Genomic DNA, 5836 nt, shown 5'->3' with positions numbered 1-5836 from the left:
CCTTTGATGCTATTGTAAATGAAATTGTTTTCTTAATTTCTTTTTCAAATAGTTCCTTGTTTATAGAAATGCAACTAACTTTTGTTATGTTGATTTTGTGTCTTGCAATGTTACTGAATTATTTATTAGTTCTAACAGTATTTTGATAGATTCTTAGGTTTTTCTACATATAAGATCATGTCATCCACAAACATACAATTTTATTTCTTCCTTTCTGATTTGAATTCCTTTCATTTCTTTTTCTGGCCTAAGTGGTCTGGTGAGCACTTTCAGTATTGTTTTGAATAGAAGTGGCAAGAGTGGACATCCTCGTCCTGTTCCTGATCTTAGAGGAAAAGCTTTAAACTTTTCATCATTGAGTATGATGTTACCTATGGGCTTGTTGTAAATGGTCTTTATTATTCCATCTATACCTAGTTTCTTGAACATTTTTATAATGAAAGGGTACTGAATTTTGCTAAATACTTTTTCTTCATCTATTGAGATTGTGGTCTTTATCCTTTATTTTATTGCTGTGGTGTATCACATTGATTGATTTGCATATATTGAAACATTCTTGTATTCCAGGGATAAATCCTACTTGATCATAATGTATGATCCTATTAATATGTTGTTGAATTAATATGCCATTAATTCTGTTGAGGTTTTTTGCATCTATATTCATCAGCGATATTGATTAGTAGTTTTCCTTTCTTGTAGTATCTTTGTGTGGCTTTGGTATGAGGGTAACTGGCCTCATAAAATGGATTGGGAAGTGTTCTCTCCTCTTCAGTTTTTGGGAAGAATTTGAGAAAGACTGGCATTAATTCTTTTTTAAATGTTTGGTAGAATTCACCAGTGAAGCTATTTGGTCTGTGTTGGGATGCTTTTCATTACTGATTCAATCTCTTTATTCATTATTGGTCTGTTCAGGTTTTCTGTTTCTTCAATATTCAGTCTTGGTAGGTTTTATATTTCTAGGAATTAATTTTTCTAGGTTACACAATTTGTTATATAATTGCTCATAGTACCTTTTATGATCCTTTGTATTGCTGTATTATCAGTTGTAATGTTCTCTCTTTCATTTCTGATTTTATTAAATGGAATCTTCTCTCTTTTTTTTAGTTAGCATAGCTAAAGATTTGTCAAATTTGTCTTTTCAAATTACCAACTATTTCTTTCATTGATTTTTTCCTATTGTTTTTCTAGTCTTAATTTCATTTATTTCTACTCTAATTTTTGTTTCCTTCCATCTGCTAATTATGGGCTTAATTTTTTTTTTTCTAGCTCCTTCAGGTGTAATGTTAGGCTGTTTATATGAAATATTTCTTTTTTAATGTAGGTGTTTTTTGATATAAACTTCCCTCTTAGTACTCTTTTTGTGACAGGTAAAATACTTGTACACTGAAAACTACAAAACATGGATGAAAGAACTGAGGAAGAAACAAATAAAAGGAAAGATATCCTGTGTTTGTAGATTGGAAGAATTAATATTGTTAAAATGTCCATACTACCCAAAACAACCTATAGATTCAATGCTATACCCACCAAAATTCCCACCAATGGCATTTTTTACAGAAATAGAAAAAACAATCCTAAATTCATCTGGAATCACAGAAGTCCCAGGATAGTTAAAGTGATCTTGAGGAAGAAAAACAAAGCTGGAAACACCACACTTCTTGATTTCAAAGTATTTTGCAAAACTACAGTAATTAAATTAGTAATGTACTGGCATAAAAACAGACATATAGACCAATGGAACAGAATACAGAGCCCAGAGATAAACTCATGCATATACTGTTACTAGTCTTTGACAGGAGTGCCAAGAACACACAATGGGGAAATGTTGTCTCTTCAACAACTGGTGTTAGGAAAACTGGATATCCACATACAAAAGAATCAGATTGGACCCCTACCTTAAACCATACACAAAAATCAATGCAAAATGGATTAAAGAACTGAACATAAAACCTGTAACTGTAAAACTCCTAGAAGAAAGCGTAATAAAAAACCTATTTGAGGGCCTCCCTGGTGGTGCAGTGGTTGAGAGTCCGCCTGCCGATGCAGGGGACACGGGTTCGTGCCCCGGTCTGGGAAGATCCCACATGCCGCGTAACGGCTGGGCCTGTGAGCCATGGCCGCTGAGCCTGTGTGTCCGGAGCCTGTGCTCCACAACGGGAGAGGCCACAACAGTGAGAGGCCCGTGTACCGCAAAAAAAAAAAAAAAAAAAAAAAAAAACTATTTGACATTGGTCTTGGAAATGATTTCTTGGATGTGACACCAAAGCACAGGCAACAAAAGCTAAAATAAACATGTAGGATTACATCAAACTAAAAAGTTTCCACACAGCAAAGGAAACAACACAATGGAAAGCCAAGCTATAGAATGGGAGAAAATATTTGTAAACCATGTTTGATAAGGGGTTAATTTTCAAAATATATAAGGAACTCCTACAAATCAATAGCCAAAAATAAATAACCCGGTTTTTTAAATGGGCAAAGGACTTAAATGGACATTTATCTAAAGAAGACATGCAGATGGCCAACAGGTATATGAAAAGATGCTCAATATCATTAATTGTCAGGGAAATACAAATCAAAACTACAGTGAGATATCACCTCACATCTGTTAGGATAGCAAATAAAGGGTAAGTGTTGACAATGTTGTGGAGAAACAGGAACCCTTGTTCATTGTTGGTTGGGGAATGGCAAAACGGTATGGAGGTTCTTTTAAAAATCAAAAATAGAACTACCGTATTATCCAGCAATCCCACTTCTGGGTATGTATCCAAAAGAATTGAATTCAGTATATCAAAGAGATATTTCCAGTCGCATGTTCTTTGTAGCACTATTCATAGTAGCCAAGATATGGAAAAAACCTGAGTGTTCATCAGTAGATGAATTAATTTTAAAAATGTGGTATGTACATAGGATGGAATATTATTCAGCCTTTAAAAAAAGGAAACCCTGCAATATGCAACAATGTGGATGAACCTTGAAGACATTTGCTAAGAGAAATAGTGGTTGTCATGAGCTAGGGGGTGGGGGATTTGGGGAGTTGTTATTCAGTGGGTATAAAGTTTCAGTTATGCTATATTAATAAGTTATAGAGATTTGCTGTACAACATTAATAAGTTATAGAGATCTGTGTGACTATAGTTAACAATATAGTATTGTGCACTTCAAAATTTAAGAGGATAGATCTCATGTTAAATGTTATCACAAAAACAATGGGACACAAGGAAACTCTGGGAGGTGGTGAATATGTCTTTTACCTGAATTGTGGTGATGGTATCATGGGAGTATGCATATGTACAAACTCTTCAAATTATACACATTAAATATGTATAGTTCTTTGTAATCAATTATACCTAAATAAAGCTGTTTTAAAAAAGAACAGAGGAGTACTCACTTCAGTAGCACAATTACTAAAAGTGGAACAATACAGAGAAGATTAGCATGGCTTTTGCACAAGGATGACATTGCAAATTCATGAAGTGTCCCATATTTAAAACAAAAACAAAACAAAAGAAAAAGAACAGAGGAGGATGTCCATTATCACCACCATTATTTAACATTGTTTGGAGGTAGTAGAAAACTCAATGAGACAACAGAAAGAAATTTGAGATGTAAAAATTAGAAAGGAGGAAGAAAATTATCCTTTTATATAGATAGTAAATTCCAAGATAATACATTTTTTAAAATTATAAACAGTAAGATAAATTCAGGAAAATGGTAGAGACCCCCTAGACCAGTGTCCAGTCACATGAGTGACCAGACAGGAGAACAGCAGAACTGCCCAACTCAGCCCAGTCCAAATTGTTGACCCACAGAGATGTGACCAAATAAAGTAATTATTGTTCGAAGCCACTAAATGTTTGAATGGTTTATTGTGCAGCAGTAGATAACTGACATAGTATATGACAAATATTGTATATCAAATCAGTGAATAAAAGATTCACTCTTCAATAAATCTATTTGGAGAACTGGATAGTCATCTAGAAATAAGTTAATTTAGATACATACCTTATGTTTTAACAGGATTAATTCCAAGTGAGGAACATATTCAAATCAGAAATATGAAACCATCAAGTACTTTAAGAAATCACTGGAATTTTTTTATAGCAGTGGAAGCATGAAGGAGAACATTCTAACTACACACTAAACAGAAATCATAAAACGAAAGATTGATAAATTTAACAACAGAAAAATTAGAACTTGGGACTTCCCTGATGGCACAGTGGTTAACAATCCACCTGCCAATGCAGGGGACACGGGTTCGAGCGCTGATCCAGGAAGATCCCACATGCTGCAGAGCAACTAAGCCCCTGTGCAACAACTACTGAGCCTGCGCTCTAGACTACAGCCCGTGAGCTACTACTGAAACCCGTGCACGTAGAGCCTGTGCTCTGCAACAAGAGAAGCCACGGCAAAGAGAAGCCCGCGCATCACAACGAAGAGTAGCCCCCCACCACCACCACAACTAGAGAAAGCCTGCGTGCAGCAACAAAGACCCAATGCAGCCAAAAATAAATCAATAAATTTATTTTTTTTTTTAAAAAAAATGAGAACTTCCTGCATGGCAGAAAATCATGATGCGAAAAAAGGATCAACAGACAAATTATAAACTGGAGGGGGGGGGAATATTTTCTATACCTATCACAGACAGATTACTAATTTCATTACTAAATTTAAAAATCTCCTATAAAATTATTAAAAATGAATAGATCCAATAGAAAAATGGACAAAGATTTTAATATACAGGCCACAGAAAAGGAAATACAAATAGCTCTTTTTTTTATTGGAGTATAATTGCTGTATAATGGTGTGTTAGTTTCTGCTTTATAACAAAGTGAATCAGGTATACATATACATATGTTCCCATATCTCTTCCCTCTTGCGACTCCCTCCCTCCCACCCTCCCTATCCCACCCCTCCAGGCGGTCACAAAGCACCAAGCTGATCTCCCTGTGCTATGTGGCTGCTTCCCACTAGCTATCTACCTTACGTTTGGTAGTGTATATATGTCCATCGCACTCTCTCGCTTTCTCACAGCTTACCCTTCCCCCTCCCCAAAACCTCAAGTCCGTTCTCTAGTAGGACTGTGTCTTTATTCCTGTCTTACTACTAGGTTCTTCATGACACTTTTTTTCCTTAAATTCCATATATATGTGTTAGCATACGGAATTTGTCTTTCTCTTTCTGACTTACTTCACTCTGTATGACAGACTCTAGGTCTATCCACCTCATTACAAATAGCTCAATTTCGTTTCTTTTTATGGCTGAGTAATATTCCATTATGTGTATGTGCCACATCTTCTTTATCCATTCATCTGATGATGGACACTTAGGTTGTTTCCATCTCCGGGCTATTGTAAATAGTGCTGCAATGAACATTTTGGTACATGAATCTTTTTGAATTATGGTTTTCTCAGGGTATATGCCCAGTAGTGGGATTGCTGGGTCATATGGTAGTTCTATTTGTAGTTTTTTAAGGAACCTCCATACTGTTCTCCATAGTGGCTGTACCAATTCACATTCCCACCAGCAGTGCAAGAATGTTCCCTTTTCTCCACACCCTCTCCAGCATTTATTGTTTCTAGATTTTTTGATGATGGCCATTCTGACTGGTGCGAGATGATATCTCATTGTAGTTTTGATTTGCATATCTCTAATGATTAATGATGTTGAGCATTCTTTCATGTGTTTGTTGGCAGTCTGTATATCTTCTTTGGAGAAATGTCTATTTAGGTCTTCTGCCCATTATTGGATTGGGTTGTTTGTTTTTTTGTTATTGAGCTGCATGAGCTGCTTGTAAATTTTGGAGATTAATCCTTTGTCAGTTGCTTCATTTGCA

General features: G+C 35.5%; 1 non-coding gene across 1 annotated transcript; it reads left to right on the top strand.

Moving 5' to 3' along the window:
- The first annotated feature begins 3383 nt into the window (after positions 1 to 3383).
- LOC117309711 (U6 spliceosomal RNA) lies at positions 3384 to 3491 on the top strand. The gene has a single exon (XR_004524028.1). It is a non-coding gene; the product is annotated as a U6 spliceosomal RNA (small nuclear RNA).
- Positions 3492 to 5836: the final 2345 nt, after the last annotated feature.

The sequence above is a fragment of the Tursiops truncatus genome, chromosome 1 (genome assembly GCF_011762595.2).
Source record: "Tursiops truncatus isolate mTurTru1 chromosome 1, mTurTru1.mat.Y, whole genome shotgun sequence".
Classification (NCBI taxonomy): Eukaryota; Metazoa; Chordata; class Mammalia; order Artiodactyla; family Delphinidae; genus Tursiops; species Tursiops truncatus.
The sequence above is the reverse complement of the archived record's forward strand: the minus strand, read 5'-3'. Positions and strand labels throughout refer to the sequence as shown.